Genomic DNA, 19,148 nt, shown 5'->3' on the forward strand with positions numbered 1-19,148 from the left:
ATGACTGGGGGGGATGGGTCAATGTGATGGGGATGAGACGGTCCCTCAGGTAACCTGGCCCTATGCCAGGTTGCAGTTAAAGTTGCAATTAAAGTTAGAGTTACAATTAAAGCACCCATAGAATAAATGACCAGTCTTTGATTCTAGAATGAGACTGTTGGCCTCAGGTTGGTGAGCTCCAGGCATAAATCTTCACTTAGATGCAAGGTCCACAGGATAATCTTTTGCCAGTCACTAGCTCTGAGACCAATTTTCCTTTAAGGGTTGTAGTGAGGATAAGATGGAGTATCCAACTTTCCTTTAAGGGTATATATGCAAGATCCTGGAGGAAACGCTGCACTGACTTCTTTCTTAATTCACCAGGCTCCGCTCTCATAGTTGTCCAAGCTCAGCTTCATATTACTCTTATGTAGCAAAGCTGTCCTATGTTTGCCCAAAGAAGCTACAATATGATGTAAATGATTGTTCCAATTAAATGGTAGACTTTATAATTCTGTGTTTATTGCTTTGTGGTCAAAGTTTAAATTACAGCTTCTATAACATAAGACATCCCTCTCTAGTCCAGCAAGATCCAGATGTGTTCTAACATCTAACTTGCTGGCTGGAATACTGGAATTAAAAGAGCTAATAACAACAGGAGAGCACCAGATTAGAGAAGATAGTTTTGGCATCTATCTTCCTTATTAGCATTAGAGTTTTAATCTACCTGACAGAGTTAATATTACTGAGCTTCTCTGGAGAAAACTCTGCATTAATAGAATTGCAGTTGTTCTGATGAATGAGAATAGGAATGTACAGATCATTTCACAGCAGAGGGGCAAATATTATTAATATCATTATTCAATAAATGTAGGTAAAATTTTCACTAAGGTGTTGATCATATATCAACTTGTAGTTCACTTAACTTTATGTTTCACTGCTTTCTTCTCCTCTTTTCACTGAGCATTTAGAAATTTTGTAGCTGCCTTTCATAAGATTTGTTGCCTTGTGAGGAGACAGCACTGAAGGCTTATGTCTTCATAACATACGTTTATTTCCAGACTGCAGCAACCTTTAAACAGTATCGATTCCTTAAAAGCAACAGCATGCCCTTGGCATCTGTAAGGTTATCCCTTGCCAGCAATTTATTTAATAACCATTAATTGATTAATGATGAATTGATTAATCCAGGCCAAAATGGGTATGATCAAAAACAAAGATGGCAAGGACCTAACAGAAGAAGAAGAGATCAAGAAAAGGTGGCAAGAATATACGGAAGATCTGTATAGGAAGGATAACAATATCAGGGATAGCTTTGACGGTGTGGTCAGTGAGCTAGAGCCAGACATCCTGAAGAGTGAGGTTGAATGGGCCTTAAGAAGCATTGCTAATAACAAGGCAGCAGGAGACGACGGCATCCCAGCTGAACTGTTCAAAATCTTGCAAGATGATGCTGTCAAGGTAATGCATGCTATATGCCAGCAAATTTGGAAAACACAAGAATGGCCATCAGATTGGAAAAAATCAACTTATATCCCCATACCAAAAAAGGGAAACACTAAAGAATGTTCAAACTATCGAACAGTGGCACTCATTTCACATGCCAGTAAGGTAATGCTCAAGATCCTGGAAGGTAGACTTCAGCAATTCATGGAGCGAGAATTGCCAGATGTACAAGCTGGGTTTAGAAAAGGCAGAGGACTAGGGACCAAATTGCCAATATCCGCTGGATAATGGAAAAAGCCAGGGAGTTTCAGAAAAACATCTATTTCTGTTTTATTGACTATTCTAAAGCCTTTGACTGTGTGGACCATAACAAATTGTGGCAAGTTCTTAGTGGTATGGGGATACCAAGTCATCTTGTCTGCCTCCTGAAGAATCTGTATAAGGACCAAGCAGCAACAGTAAGAACAGACCACGGAACAACGGACTGGTTTAAGATTGGGAAAGGAGTATGGCAGGGCTGTATACTCTCACCCTACCTATTCAACTTCTACGCAGAACACATCATGCGACATGCTGGGCTTGAGGAATCCAAGGCTGGAGTTAAAATCACTGGAAGAAACATTAACAATCTCAGATATGCAGATGATACCACTTTGATGGCTGAAAGCAAAGAGGAACTGAGAAGCCTTATGATGAAGGTGAAAGAAGAAAGTGCAAGAGCTGGCTTGCAGCTAAACCTCAAAAAAACCAAGATTATGGCAACCAGCTTGATTGATAACTGGCAAATAGAGGGAGAAAATGTAGAAGCAGTGAAAGACTTTGTATTTCTAGGTGCGAAGATTACTGCAGATGCTGACTGCAGTCAGGAAATCAGAAGATGCTTAATCCTTGGAAGAAGAGCAATGACAAATCTCGATAAAATAGTGAAGAGCAGAGACATCACACTGACAACAAAGGTCCACATAGTTAAAGCAATGGTGTTCCCCATAGTAACATATGGCTGCGAGAGCTGGACCATAAGGAAGGCTGAGAGATGGAAGATAGATGCTTTTGAACTGTGGTGTTGGAGGAAAATTCTGAGAGTGCCTTGGACTGCAAGAAGATCAAACCAGTCCATCCTCCAGGAAATTAAGCCAGACTGCTCACTTGAGGGAATGGTATTAAAGGCAAAACTGAAATACTTTGGCCACATAATGAGAAGACAGGACACCCTGGAGAAGATGCTGATGCTAGGGAGAGTGGAGGGCAAAAGGAAGAGGGGCCGACCAAGGGCAAGGTGGATGGATGATATTCTAGAGGTGACAGACTCATCCCTGGGGGAGCTGGGGGTGTTGACGTCCGACAGGAAGCTCTGGCATGGGCTGGTCCATGAAGTCACGAAGAGTCGGAAGCGACTAAACGAATAAACAACAACAATTGATTAAAATATTTCTTTCCTATCTTCCCCACCATCATCATTCTGTTATCCTAAAGCATAAGATGGGTTCCAACATCGACTCTACAGATTTCTCTAAACTTCTGATTCTGGGAGTATCAACTGGCCATCAATATACAGCCAGTTGCATAGTCCCGTAAGATGAGGAGTCTTCTAAAGCAACTTGCCTGTCAGACTCGTAGAAACAAAGAATGACCTGCCTGTTGGGGATTGGTCTCTGTACAAGTCTGACAGGCATGATACACCAAGACGTCTACAGCCATTCTTGTACATAAAGAGTCTGAGAGTTGGCTAAACCTTTTGGTCTGGCTATCTATCAAAACTCCTCTTCTTCCTCAGCCCCAGACCATGATAGGGGAAACATTTGGTGGAAATTTCTCTCAAGGTCAGAGGAACCCACCAGTTGGTGAATCTTGACTCGCCCTGCATGAGAGTTTCAAGAAAAAACCACTGATGAGGTTGAATAGAATGGCTATGGGAGCAGAGCAGATTTATGCTGGCATCCTTTGTGTTCCTTCACAGAGTGGAGGAAAACCCATTAAACAAGGTTTCTGAATGTGTCCTACACTAGGGCCATCAACACCACTGTATGAACAACCAGGAAGGACACTGATTGATAAAATTCATAGTCTTTATTGTCTATGCACTAAGTCTTGAAGTAAGAAATAAATTTAATAGATATAACTGAGATATTGGGAAGATTCTTATGATTGGAATATAATAACTGATGATACAACTTATTCATAAAGAATATAAACAATGGGAAGGTCAGAGGGGTTGCACTGTATGCTAAACATTTCCACATCTGCAGAGAAATCCAAGGAAATGAACTTGGCAATGGTATTGAGAGAATTGGAGTTAAAATGTGAAAGAGAGAATAAAAGGAACACCACTGTTAGTGATTACCCAACTAAAGAGAAAATGCAGATTATGTTTTTCAAAAGTAAATTGCAGCTGTTTCAAAGAGGCATAAAGTGGCAGTGATGAGGGATTTTAATTACCCCAATAACTGTTGGTAGACAAACTGGAAGGAAAGCAAGCATGGTCCTTCCAGGAAATTCCTGACTGTCTTTCTCACAATTTTCTCCTTCAGAAGATGGAGGAAGACCAAAGGCCCCATGATATTCTGTTTAGGAAGCTGGATAAGTATGGGCTGGATGCCATGTATATCAGGTACACCACTGCTCACTTGAAAATGGTGGAACTCCATGGTCTGTTCCAGTGTCCCCTGGAACATTCCATTTTTTTTCTGCCAGAATCCAGCCTTTCTGGGGGAGTTCTACATTTTCTAGAAGTGATTATTCTGAAACAGGAAGTAATTTACAGTGTTCCAGATGAGGCTGCAAAACTGGAAAATTCTGCTACTGGACCACAGGAGTTTGCATGCTGCTTTTTGAAAACTATATTTAGAGTGCTCATCAGTGGTTCATCATCAAATTGGTATAAGGCATCAAGTGGGCTAAAACAGATTTTGGTTCTAGGTCTACTATGTTTCAACACTTTCATTCCTGAATTGGGTGAAGAGGTAGAGGGAATGCTTATCAAATGTGCATAAAGTTCATGATAGGAGAGCAAATACAAAGTAAAGTTCAAAATAATCTTGATAGGCTAAAATTTAATAAATAAAATTTAATAAATAAATAAAAACAATTAACAGGCTGTAATTAAATCAAGAATAATCAGTATTCTTCCTTAGGAAAATAATTCAAATGTACAGGTATAGGATGAAGGCTACTGGGCTTGTGAACAGGAAGTTTAAAAAGATCTTGGAACTATAGTTAATTACAAGCTGAATATGAGTCAGTAGTGTGGTGTGGCTAAAAGGCAAATACTATTTTAGGCTAGATTATCAGCAGTTCACTATATTCTTCATTGGCCAGATCACTTATCTTGATTACTAAGTCCAGTTTGGCACCACTTTTAAAGGAAAAAAATAAATTAAAAAAAATTGGATAGGTGCTGAGAAGTAGAACAAAAATAATAAAGGGACTAGAAATCAAGTTTTACCAAGAGGGACTGAGAGGAATATATTAGCATTTTTGAGAGAAAATGACTGAGGTGAAATAAGAGCAATCTTCAAGTACTAGAAGGCATGTCACACAGAGGAAGGCCAAGGCCTGATCTCTTTCATCCCAGAACACAGGATATTACATATGGGAGCCACTGAAAATCTTATCATTGGGACAGCATAGAAGCTCTGTGAAATGAACAAACAAAACTTAAATGACAAAAGACAAATTCTGGTTGAATGTTAGAAAAACTTCCTAACAGTAAAAACAGTTTGACAGTGGAACCAATTCCCCTTGGTGGGCTCTTCTTCACTGGATGTGTCCAGACAGAGGCTGGGCAATCATCCATTGTGGATGCTTTAATTTGGACTATTGCACTGGTGCTGAGCAGGGAGTTGAGTTTAAAGGTCTAAATGGCTCTTTCCAACTCTGCCATTCTGTGAATTTAGAACTTGCATCATATAGTGGCTAAGAGAGTGAGTTGTGAAACAACATACCCTGTTTCAGTTTTCCCCAGTTGTGAGTCCAACAGGCAAGCTGCTTTCTTTCAGATTCATTCTTCTACAGTATGTGCCTTATGGCATCATCACCATCCCCTCCACCTCCACTGTTGGGCTGGTATACCTGAAGCACATTTGAGCATCCCAGAGCACTTGGTGCTTATTCATTTATCACTACATCTCGAAGTATGACTTTTCTTGCAATTTACATCTTGGAGTAAAAAAAGGAATTACTCCTTATTACTGCCTGACTTTCTGTGTTTTATGGAGATCTCATTAATTCTGGATTAGTCTATATGAATTAGAAGGGGGTAAATCAGTACTTATACAATGCACAATCTAGCCTTGGAAAGAGAACATAGAATTATTAACCTACTCAAGTTTACATCTTGGCACTATAGTTCAAAAGAAGAAGCAGCTACCTCAGGCTACAACTGCTAAGTTGGTCTCAGTTTAGCCATTGCTGGGCGTGAACAATATATGTGAGAGACTGCTTGAATAGGAATGAAGTCTGTAGATCAGGACTAAAGCATATTTTCAAGGATGAGTCATGATTGAGGGAATATGGAAGAGATTTCTTGGTGTGGGAATCACAGGTCCATAACCACTTCATCTGGAACTATTCTTAAAACTTTAAAAAGTTATGCTCATTTATCTGTAAATGCAAAGTTGGAAAGGATTTTGGAATAATTTTTATAACCCAATGCATCTCTGACAGATGGATGTTCAACCTCTGATTATAAATCTCTAGTGGAGAGCCTACCGCTTCCTGAGACTTCTGGATTTAGGTGGTTTCGTAATGTTTACTTGAAACCTGCCTCCTAGCAATTTACACAATAGTTCTAGTCTAATTTTCAAAAGTAACAGTGACTTAGTCTGCTCCATCTTCAGAAAGCAATTACATTTTTTCCCAATATCCTCTGATCCAGAATAAACAAGTGTAGCCTTTTCAACCATTACTTAAATGACTTGGTTTGCAAACTATTTATCATCCTAGCCATTCTCCAGTTGACACAGTGGTACTACATCCTTCTTGAATTGTGGCACACAAGACAAGGCAGAATATTTCACAGACAGCCTGACCAGAGATCTAGCAATGCTTCTCTAATACAGCTTAGGACTGCATTGGCCTTTTTAGCAACTGCAGCATGTGGCTAGCTCATTTTCAGCTTGCAGTCAGCTAAGCTATCTAGAGACACCAATCAAAGCAAATCTAGAGACATTTTTGCACAAACTGATTCCAAGTCACACATTCCCCTTGTGCCTTTGATTCTGAACACTCTGTATTTATTTCTACTAAATTTAATAACATTTTTGTCTCAGCCCAGCATTCCAGCATATCAGGATCTTTTTCAACATTGATTCTGTTTTCTGTGAAGATAGCTGACCCACTGCAAATACTGAATCAGCATCAGTTATGTACCATCTTCCCAGTTGTTTATGAAAACATCAAACAGCACAAGGCCCAGAGTATTCCATGTGAAAATTCTCTCTGGGTTGATACTAACCTTTATTAAGGAACACTGTTAACTACTTGCCAATTCACTTAATTCCAGCCTTCATGTTACCACGTTGCCCAAAAGATATAGATGACTTGTATAAAATGTTTTACTGAAATCAAGATACTGTATAGTATACAGCGTCCATGACGTTCCTATGATTTCCAAATCAATTATGCATGCATTTGGAGAGATACAAATTCATTTAAAATGGCTGGGATATTTTCCAGCCATTTTCTTTCCTAGCCTTGAATGCAGATTTGCCCTTTCGTTGTTTCTTCTTTTTGTAATATATGGAACAGATTTTTTGGGGGGATGGGAAAAGTCTTAACTAATATGGTGAGTGATTCCACCTTCTCTCAATCACATGTTAACATGTCCTCCAAGCACTGGAACTCCTTCTTTCTCTTCTTCTGTCTTGCTTGCATCATAGACTAATATTTCTTTTCCAATTAATTTTCTTGCCAACCTTTGCAAGCCTTTGCACATTCCAGGCTATGGTCTTCCTGTTATCATCCTCATTGTATTTGAGCTAGTGCCTTGTTTCCATCATTTCAATATGCTCCTTCTTACCATCTCCTATACTTACCCTTTTTAAAAGCTCAGCTCACCAAAATGTTCCTTGGGCAAGTACATTGATTTTCTTAGATGTTTCTCGGTTTTCTTTCTTTTGTGCCCTCTGAATTTTATTTTTTCAGAAGCTCCCATCATTTTTGAGCTGCCCCCCTTGCATCCCCGTTTCTTCTTTCTCTTTTCCTCTTTGGAGGAAAAACACTTTTCTCTGAGCATTTTGAAACAGGTTTGTCAAGGATCCGTGTTAAGGTTTTACAGAAATTTCAGAATGATACCATGGCCCTTTCTCCCCAAATCTCTATTGCTTTCATTTCATCTGCCAGCTTATCCCAGGAGAGTCAGGGCTGATGCCAGGATATCAGATAGTTTCTCCAACTTCTGCAGAATTATGAGCATCCTTTAGCTCAGTGCTTGAATGATGAACAACCTGAATTAATCAATGCTCCTTGAAATGTTTCCCCATATTAGCCAAATATTCACCTGTCCAGTAGCCTTTGAAAAATGATTGCTTGAAGATCTTAATAAAAGATAGGAATGCCACTTTTTCATGACCTTCTGTAATACGATGTGTAAGAATTTCAGGTACCCTACAGATGATTGTACCTGCCCTGCACATTCTGGAATATCTACATTCTGAGCTTCTATGCTTGGATTCCAAATGAAGCCCCAAACATTTTGCTGTGCTGAGATGAAAGGCAGGATGGTGCTTCCTGCCCCAGTTTCACAAACAAAAGTTGACTAAACATAGGCATATTTCAACATCGGCATCTTCTATTCTATTGGAAGATAGCAAACTACCTTAGGGGCAAAATATATGCTGCATGTCACCTACAGATCTGGTGCACTGCTAAGCAGCAATTTATGACTTATTGACTTGATGTTTAATTTATGAATTATTGACTTGATGTTTAGAACATACTCAACTATCAATAAGGATTTTTAAACCACAGTGGCTGAATTTACATGTGACTTAGTTGATATGTGAACCTGCTCACATAGCTAGTTTTGATTAGGATGTTATGTGAACCCAATACAGTATTATATAATTCCAGCCAATTGTGATGTCTTCAGTAGACCATAGCTAAGCAAACAATGATGTATGAATCAGGTCATGCAGTTCATTCTTGCACCTTTTCCCCATCTGTTGTCTGAGATGTGTGTCTTACTAAGCCTAACAATAGAGCTAGTTCTGGAGTGTAGGGTCAACCTGGCTATCAGTGGAGGTATATAGACAATAAAGTACAAATTTGAGTGATAATTGTAAAACACTATATCATTATTTCAATTCTTACTGGCACTTAGATAGAGAAACTATGGAGGGGACAGATTTCAGTAATTACAATTCATAACAAGATTTTTTCTTTGTAATCAGATTCAATAACAAACGTCCATTGTCTTATGCCCAAGGAAAGTGTCTTTCAATATCCCTTGGTATGCAGGAAACTATATCATGTTTTCTTCAGGGTTGCTTTTGAGCAGTTAGGTTTGTCAAATGCAAAAATTCCTTAGCAATCTTAAGATAGGAAAGTAGATCCCACTTGAAGCAGGCTATTTTTGTCCTGTTCAATCTTTGTATCCTTTCCTGAGCAATTTTTCCCCTACCACAGTGTTTCTCAAATTTGGCAACATGCTGGCTGGGAATTCTGGGAGTTGAAGCCCACATGCCCTAAAGTTGCCAAGACTTTAAGAAACACTGCCCTACCATAACCCAGCCATGAACTCCCTAACTCTGCCTGAAGCTAGTTCCAACAGCCACTTTCTGCTGCACTCTGCATTATTTGATCTACAGTTTAAAAACAAAATAATCCCCACTTTCATAATCCTAGATCACTCATATTTTCCATTTGGCTACTGCTCTTATAACTTGACGCAGACAGGATTGGACAGCCAGAGCTGTTCTGTTGGGCTCCAACTCTCGAGCAGTAGCTTTTAAACTGTTTCACATTGCAGAAATTGCTATGTTACTCTTGATTTAAATGAACTGGATTTAAACTTTTAATAAGTTGTAGGTGGCTTTGGGAGATCTGTGTATAAACAAGCATTCAGCAGGTGGTTCTATTTAGTCTTGTAACCATTGGTACCTGGTTGATTACATCAAAATATTCTGGACAATAGAATCAGGAAAGACATTTTCCATACCCTGACCCTAATGGTCTGATCTTGACAATATTCCACTAGGACAAAGGCTGTTTGGCAGTCTTCTCTGCACATTCCATAAACTCTGAGAACATTGAACTGAGTGAAATGCAATCTTTTTTCATTTCTATTCGAATCATGTAGTGATACATTCAAGAAAAAAAGGGGATAGCATCAACATCCAGTATGACAAATAACAAGCAGTCCTTTCCTATGGATTGCGTGTCTACTCTCAATTTCTTCTCCTTTAAAACATAGCCCTACTGTATAAGACAGAAAAAAATATTTTGAACACCTAACACTTCCAAAAATCCAAGCATCAACATAGGCACAGCTGAATAACAGCTGGAAAATCAAATGACTAAAAAGAGTGTTGAGAAAAGAGTTCAGGTGCCACTTGTTACCACATAGACCCTATATCACAGCCTTGTTTTCACATTTGAATGTCACTAAACTGGGTTCTCAAGCCATGCTAAATTTATTGGCTTTTGGCCTAGCATGCTGGAGTATTGACTTATACCAATGTAAGAAATCTGTCTGTATCTCAGCCTCAGCATCCCATGTGTAAAAAAGGAATAATAGTGACCTATTAGGATTGTTACAGGATTATTTAAGAAGTAATATGTAATAAATGCTATACTTGAAGGTAAAGGTCACAGCAGATGACAGCACCTAAGCAACCCAGGCTGATCTCAGAAAAGCTAAGCAGGGTTAGATGTAGTTTATTCTTGCATGGGAGACCACTGGGAAATTCTGGGCCTAGAGGCTAGACTGGGAAGCTGAAAAAAAGTGCCATGGAAGAGTGGAATGGCAACCGTTTTCCTCCCAAAAGGTCTACAAAGGTGGGACTTTTGTAAGTGCTTGGTTTTGTTTTGCTTTTTTATTTGTACTTTGTTCTTCTGGTCTATTGTACTTCCTTTTAATAAGTTGCTTTTAGTTGTAAGCCACCCAAAGTCATCTGGGAGCTGAGCAGCCTATACATTAAATAAAATAAATTTAATAAATACGTCAGTCAGTCAGTCAGTCAGTCAGTCAGTCAGTCACCAGGAGTTCAGGTGGAACCTTAGGGATAACAGGTAAATCATTCCAAAATGCAATGACAGTTGATACCATAAAGTCTATAAGGTAATTTATATTATTTATTAAAATTTATTTATAATACCTCTATTTAAATATTGCCAAATGTTTCTGCATGGTCAGTCCTTGTTCAGAGAGAACAATTCTACAAGGGGTAGAAAGAAATGTCTACATACCATTAAAAATGACTCTGAGGCGTGTATGCTTCCATTAGTTAAAATCTAAAAATAAAATAGGAAAAAAAAGGTGTTCTAGCTTTGTAGAAGACGCATCTTTTTAAAAAGGACAGGATTATCCTCTCATCCTCAATGGGTCAGTCCAGCAGGCAAGAAATGCCATATAAAAAGTCCACATGTAGAATGCTGTCACCTGTTATTGGACCCTTATTGTGGGAAAATGACAAAATTCAGCAAGGTAGAACCTCATGTCCATCACATCCTGAATGGTTTTGCACATGGGTAGCAGGTGTTTAGAATTCAGTGCAGTATGGCACAAGCACTGTCATCTCAAATATTACCCAGCTGATAATATTAATACTATTGATTATTATCAATAATTCTGAGGAGTGAGATTTTTGATGTAGAGTCAGCCATAGAACAAGATCTGACAAATTTGACTTGATTTTGGCCTGGTGTGGAATTCAGCAGTCCATGAATATACATTATAGGGGGAGTTGTGTTTGTGGATGTGTGTTTGTGGCTTTGAGTCATTCTCAAGCCCTTATGACTGCCTGGACAAGCGCTGCATTTAACAGAATCTATGTAATGATTGCCCTAGCCCCAAATACTCAGACTCACAAGAGGATGCTAAATGAAATCTGATTTATTAGAGTACTAAAGACAAATACAGAGAAAGCTGAGAATGAGCAAAAGTGCGCCAAATACAAACTTAAACCCTTGCTTCAAACGTATCCCGCCTCCCTCGTAACAGGCCCGCCCGGCACAGGTGCCAGCAATCGTCAGAGTTGCCAGCCTGGGAAAGTAACCTTGAGCGCAGTAGATAACACAAATACATTCCAAAGCAAAGCCAAAATATAATCGTTCCCATCCTCCCTAGACAAATGAAACACGCATCCAATTAATGACATGCGAAACGTTACGATGCATCAAATACATTGAAACGGCGCACATGACATACCGCCCTCCTAAAATACCCCTAGGGACCTGGTTTCGAGGGATAAGCGGAGTGGAAACGGGCCACCAGAACCGGGGAAGCTACATCTGGTGCAGCGACCCACTCAGGATGAGGGAAATGCTTCCAACGAACTAAATATTGCAAAGTATTGCGAAGGCGTCTAGAGTCCAAAATTTCTTTAACTTCAAAGTGCTGCTGACCATCAATCATGATGGGGGTGGGAGGTGGAGGTTGCCGATGCCAGCGATCAGAAGGAATAGTCGGTTTGAGTAAGCTGCAATGAAAAACAGGGTGTAAGCGTTTAAGGTTATGAGGCAAGTCAAGTTTAAAAGTCACAGGGTTAATTTGAGCGACAATTGGGAAAGGACCCACAAATTTAGGCGCCAGTTTCTTTGAAGGTTGTGCAGACTTGATAAACTTGGTAGAAAGGTATACCGAGTCCCCAACTTGGAACGCAGGTTGTGGGGCTCGCTTCCGATCAGCATACAGTTTATAATCTGCCTGTGCATCAGCCAATGCTTTTTGAATCATTGGCCAAGAGTCAGCCAGTTGTGTTGACCAATCATCTGTAGTGACTGCACCTGCAGGAGGTTGTGGAAGATCAGTGATAGGTACAAAGTCTTTACCCTGAGCCACCCGAAACGGGGTTTGCCCAGTGCTTTGATGCACTGCATTGTTGTAAGCCACTTCAGCAAACGGTAGGAGGTCTACCCAATTGTCCTGCTGATAATTCACAAAAGCGCGAAGGTACTGCTCTAGAGTAGAGTTAACCGCCTCAGTGGCCCCGTCCGTCTGAGGATGCCAAGCCGTGGAGAGGGCTTGCTTCGTGCCTAACAGCTTGAGAAACGCCCGCCAAAACTGCGAGGTAAATTGTGTACCTCTGTCCGAAATCAAGCGGGAGGGACATCCGTGTAGCCTGTACACGTGTACAAGGAATAGGCGGGCCAATTGACGCGCTGACGGAATGGACACGCAAGGGATAAAGTGAGCTTGTTTGGAGAAATAATCTTTGACCACCCAAATGACCGTTTTGCGTTGGCTGGGTGGTAGCTCTACAATAAAATCCATGGAGATTTCTTCCCAAGGGGAAGAGGGGGCTGCTACTCGATGCCCCTCCTTACCACATCTCAGACACAAGCCTTTTGCGTACCGCTTCTCCCGCTCCTCGTCCCAGGGTCGTTGTCCCGGTTTCCCCCTGGTGGTCGATGGGCGGCTGGGCTTCACCTCCCGCCCCGACTTGGCGGTCTTCCGCTGGGCAAAGATCTCTTGGGCATGTTCAGCCCTTCCTGCCAGCAGGATCCACTCATACAGCGTGTATGGGTCGTCCCTCCCCAGGGACCAGCGCAGCACCTCTGTATTCAAGCCATCTTTGAAGAGCTCGATGATGGTTGCTTGGGACCAGTCATCCACCTTCCCCGCTAGCGCTTTAAACTCCAAAGCATAATCGGCCACTGATCGGGACCCCTGCTTGAGTTCCTTCAGGGCTCGCTTTGCTCTCTCCTTTGCTAAGGGGTCCTCGAAGTGTTGCTTCAACGCCCAGAGGAACTCCTCGAGATTTTCCAGTTCAGGCGCTTCCGACTGGCACATCTGGACATACCAGTCTGCCGCCCTCCCCTTCAGTTTGGTGGCAATGGTGATGATTCTTGCCTTCTCCGATTGGAAAACCGCCCCCCATTCCTCCATATAGGCTTTCGCATTCGTCAGGAAGAACGAGAGTTTGGTCGGGTCCCCATCAAACTTGACAGGGAAGTCTCGCATGCCGCCTCCCGCCGGGCTGCGCCCCACCACCGGGGCTGCTGCGGCTGGTGCTTCCCTGACTCGGGGCGGCACGGGGCCCCGGGGCGATCGCCCGGGCGATGCTGCGATTTCCATCTGGACCGACTGGTCCCCTTCGCGCCTCCGCACCACCCGTCGCCGTTCCGGGGTCAGCCCCTGGGAGGAAGGGGTTGAATGCCTCTGGCTTGATTCTTCCCGGAGCTCTCGCATCGAGGTTACATCCAAGCTCAGCTGTTTCAGGATAGCCTCCAACGAATCCATTTTCGACTCCAGCACTCGGATCCGATCCGGAGTGGGTGAGCCCTCCGTTGGCTGCACCTGCACCACGTTGGGGGATAAGGGGTATCTCTGCCTCCAGGATGGGCCCCCCGCTGCTGTGGCATCTCCTCGGGTCTCATCCCAGGTGAGCAGCTCGCCCGGAGAATTCACGGTGGTCTCCGGGGCCGTTTTCAGCCCCCCGGCTTCGCTCTCCGACCCGGAGTTCGCCTCCTCTCTGATGGCGGACAGCTCCCCACCTTGGGACGGTCGGCCGGACGGCCTCACGGTCGAGTCCGGTTCCCCTTCCTCCATCATCACGATGTCGGGTTCGGTCATCGCGGGCTCTCTCCCTCACAGGTTAGACGCTTGTCTTTCCTGGACAGGGGCCAGCGGAGTTAGGAACTGAGATTCTCAGCTTTATGTAATGATTGCCCTAGCCCCAAATACTCAGACTCACAAGAGGATGCTAAATGAAATCTGATTTATTAGAGTACTAAAGACAAATACAGAGAAAGCTGAGAATGAGCAAAAGCGCGCCAAATACAAACTTAAACCCTTGCTTCAAACGTATCCCGCCTCCCTCGTAACAGCCCCGCCCGGCACAGGTGCCAGCAATCGTCAGAGTTGCCAGCCTGGGAAAGTAACCTTGAGCGCAGTAGATAACACAAATACATTCCAAAGCAAAGCCAAAATATAATCGTTCCCATCCTCCCTAGACAAATGAAACACGCATCCAATTAATGACATGCGAAACGTTACGATGCATCAAATACATTGAAACGGCGCACATGACAATCTAGATCAACAGGATCTCTTTTTTAATAATAAGATCCACTAATATTAACATAGTGTGAAAAATGCAGAATTAGGGAATTTTATGCTCCCAAATTTTGCTTAGCATCAGAACTAAATGCAGCTTGCACTCTTTCCAAACAAACACCCATTCCTAATTATCCTAAAGAGTTTTTAAAACTTTAGATATATAATTAGGGCAAGATTCAGTTATTTTGTTGCTGCTATTGTTAACTGATGGATGGCCAGAATATCTCTCTGATTTACTGCAGATTACCCAGAGATCTACCATTAGATGAGAGCTTGCTTCTGCCCAGTCTTGTTTCAGTCATTTTCCACTTGCCTGAATCTGATTGTCTGTAAGCAATGACTGTCAACAATCTCAGTGGATGGGAGTGGATTGAATGCATAGATACCACTTCCATGAATTGTGAACAGCCCTGGATGGCTAAATGCAAAACGGGGCACAGCTTAATCACAAAAGGGAATTTCAGTGGTTTAATTCCACAACAATTCTCTCTTCTATACATCTTATAAAGGTATAAGAGACTTTTCTTCTTGTGTACCTTGCTATATAACTCTATCTACAGGTTTTATTTTTTAACATTTCCCAGCTAAGAGGCAAGCAACTCTTGATGATGTGGCTGGGAGAACAACTTTTAAAGAATGTTCTCTAAATAGTGAGGTAAAAGGTAAAGGTTTCCCTTGACGTAAAGTCCAGTCGTGTCCGACTCTAGGGGGCGGTGCTCATCTCCGTTTCAAAGCCTTGGAGCCGGCGTTGTCATAGACACTTCCGGGTCATGTGGCCAGCATGACTCACGGAACGCCGTTACCTTCCCGCCGAAGCGGTACCAATTAATCTACTCACATTTGCATGTTTTCGAACTGCTTGGTGTGCAGAAGCTGGGACGAGCAACGGGAGCTCACCCCGCCGCGCGGTTTCGAACCGCCGACCTTCCGATCGACAGCTCAGCGGTTTAACCCGCAGCGCCACCGCGTCCCTATACTAAATAGTGAAGTGGACCAAAAAACTGGAAAGTAATTAATTTTCAAATATTCAATGCTTCCTCTACTGATTGTCCTCTTTTCCTCTCCCTCCATCTTCATCTCCCCCCAATCATTGATCCAATGTAAGATCTAGAGTTAGGACCCCCCGCCCCAGCCAGTAATAATTGGGTTATAATGGAATACGGAATAAAATACAAAAGCAAAAGAGAGTCTGTTTGGGGTAGTGGTTAAGGCATCAGGCTAGAAACCTGGAGACTGAGTTCTGGTCCTATCTTAGGCACAAAGCCAGCTGGGTGACCTTGGGCCAGTCACTCTCCCTCAGTCCTAAGAAGAGGCAATGGCAAGCCACTTCTGCAAAACCTTGCCAAGAAAACTTCAGGGGACTTGTCCAGGCAGTATCCAAGAACTGGACATGATTGAACGGATTAAAAAAAAAGGCAAATCGTTTGTGTAAGCCATCTTTTTAGGTTCTAGAAGGGGAATTTTATACCTGTGACTTTATTTAAGAGCTGACAGTTCTCTGTCTGCACAGTGTCTTCCAGAGATAAACTCATAAACCATCAGTTTAGCATCCAGTTCCCAATAAAGACAATCCAAAAAGGATAATAGACATGAGATTTCTACTATATGGCTATACATTCAGTGAGAAAAGAAAGGAAATACCATTCATGCAGAGATCTTCTGCTCCATTAGGGTGTGTATGTGTGTTGTGTTTCCAATCCCTGGATAAAAGAAGGAACCCAAGGAGAAGGAGCATGGAAGATCTAGAGAGTCCTGCTGGCTAAATCAGAGGTAAAAACTCTGCAGGGCCAAAACTCTTGCTAGCTTGATACACCCTGGATATATCAACTACAATTCCCAACAGCTCCAGCAAGAATGGCAGATGACTGGATAGGATAAACCTTATAAACTGGCATATCTAGAGGGTCTCTTAAGAAAGACAGTTTCAGAGTATACAACCCAGAAAAGCCATAGTATTTGATGATCCTGCTGCTGGACCACTATTACTCTTAGATGATTGTAAGATTTTGAGAAGCCCTACCCCTACTTTCATTTGTCAGATCGCTGATTCTGAAGAATGGAATACCTTCCTGCTGACCATTCTTCCCCTTGGCCAGTATTATCAGATTCCCTGGCTTTGTAAGATCAGCTTGTATTGATTCAGTACAGTCGGCAACAGGGTTGACCTGTTTCAAGGGCAAGAGTCTCTGTGCATATGTCTACCGATAGCACCTTTTTAGTAAAGCGTGTGGAGGAGAGTCCTAAACTGAGATTCCTACTGCTAGACTGCATGCAGAAGCCAGGTAATCCTGTCTAGTGCCATACAATGTTCCATTCAGTCAAAGAGCACATCTCAAGAAAGGCACTGGTTAGCCTCCAACTAGTGATTTAGTGTCTGACTTTCTAATGCTTCATAACTTTGAGAGAGAACAGAGATAAGGATGAGCAGGTAGACTTGTGGATTAGTGAAGCGAAACTGTACCATTCTGGCTGGATTCATGATATGACACCCTCTTACATTTCTGCAAGCAAGCTTTACAGGGAAATGTCTCCATGCTGTGCTATAACCATGCTGCTTTCCTCCATTGAAACCTATCCTTTCCCATGATGGTAGGCTCTTTTCACCAGATGGAGACGTATTTGTGAAAACAGGTAGACTTTGAAGAACTATGGGATAATCTCATAGTAAACTTCCCTGTAAAATATAAAGCCTGGGTTTAATAATATCAATGTGTGGTGAATCATCATTGACCACCTGAGACCAATGTCCAAATATGGGAATCCAGTGGATGGAACTAATGTGTAGTGGTTGGTGATTCAGCACATGATCACCTTGTTATGGTGACAGTTGTTACCATTCAATGTGTGTGAACTCATCCTTCGGGTGTTTGTTCCCTATAATAAATCATTAATCCATGATGAGTGACTATGTTGTGGCTGAGACCTGAATCATATTGTTATGTTTTGTGGGATGAAGTCAGTATACAAAGCACTTAGAGCTTGTACCTTATTCACTTTGATTTAATTGTGTATTCATGTGTGTGCACATATGCTTATGCACACTGTGGAATTCCATGCATACAAAAGCCTCTGAAACAGAATATCAGAATTAAAACGAGCCAGGATATATTGCAATCTGGAATTACATTAATAAAGCCAATGCATTAGATACAAAATCTGAGCAAGACATGCTGTTTAGGAATAATTATCCATGTTCATTTCATAACAGATGCCTCTATTTAGTGGTGGGGAAGAGGACGCTACAAAATTCAGTTGGTCAGGCAATCAAGTCGGAGAACTGAGGTGGCATAAGAATCATGGAGATATGAAACTCCACCTGATCTTTAGGGGACAGGAACCTGGCTGGCCAGATAGGGAAGCTTTGGTGGGCTAAAAGTTCCTCAGTTCTACAATAATTAATCCAGGGTCTATTAGTTTCACCAAACACAACTGAGGACTGATTCTCTAGAACAGTGTTTTTCAAACTTGGCAGCTTTAAGATGTGTGGACTTCAACTCCCAGCATACTGGCTGGGGAAATCTGGGAGTTGAAGTCCACACATCTTAAAGTTTGAAAAACACTGCTCTAGAACCTTGATAAAACTATGAGGAAGAAATTTCAGATCGGAGCAGGTTAGCATGCAGGGATGATATAAGTCCCTGCTCTGTCCAAAATTGTCCCTTCAAGATGTAGATTCTCTCTGGGGCTTTATCATTTAGTTGAGGGCCCAAATACATGTCACTTGGTTTGACAACTTTGGCTAATTAAACTTTTGTTTGTTTGTGTCTTTGAGTAAACCTTGATTCCTGGTGACTGCCTGGACAAGTCCTTGCAGTTTTCTTGCCAACATTTTTGGAAATGGTTTGCCATTGCCTTCTTCCTGGGGCTGAGAGAGAGTGACTGGCCCAAAGCCACCCAGCTGGTTTGTAGTCCAATGCCTTTGACCATTACACCAAACTGGCTCTCAATTAAACTTTGGCTTACTCAATATTTCCTAGGGCATTTCTCCATGTGCAATCGATCACAGGACAAACATAACCTGGAAGTCTCTTTTTTCTGCCAAATTTGGGGAATATGCTGTTCCAAAGGACAGGGGCTATGACAGAGAAGATCCCTTTAAGTAGTGTGTTTCATAGAAGGGACCCAAAGCATGCTTCCTGACAGATTTCATGGGATGGGCAGAAACAACCAAAAACAGATGGCCCCACAAATAACCTGGCCTTGTGCCATGGAGGGCTTTAGAGATGGTAATCAGCACCTTGAATTGTACCTGAAAGCTTATAGAGAGCCGGTGCACTTGCAAAGCAGTGGTGTTACATGGTGAGTCCATGACTACTCATGCCACTGCAATCTGTACCAGCTGCAACTTCCACATGGTCTTCAAGGGCAGCCCCATGTGGAGGGCATTGCAATGGTCCAAACAGGAAGTGACCAAGGCACGACCGCCTGTGAGCAGGGCACTAATCTCATTCCAATTCATACTTTCCCATTTCAGTAGGCCACAAGCCACTTCTGCTGTGGGTGG

Source organism: Candoia aspera, chromosome 1 (assembly GCF_035149785.1).
Source record: "Candoia aspera isolate rCanAsp1 chromosome 1, rCanAsp1.hap2, whole genome shotgun sequence".
Lineage (NCBI taxonomy): Eukaryota > Metazoa > Chordata > Lepidosauria > Squamata > Boidae > Candoia > Candoia aspera.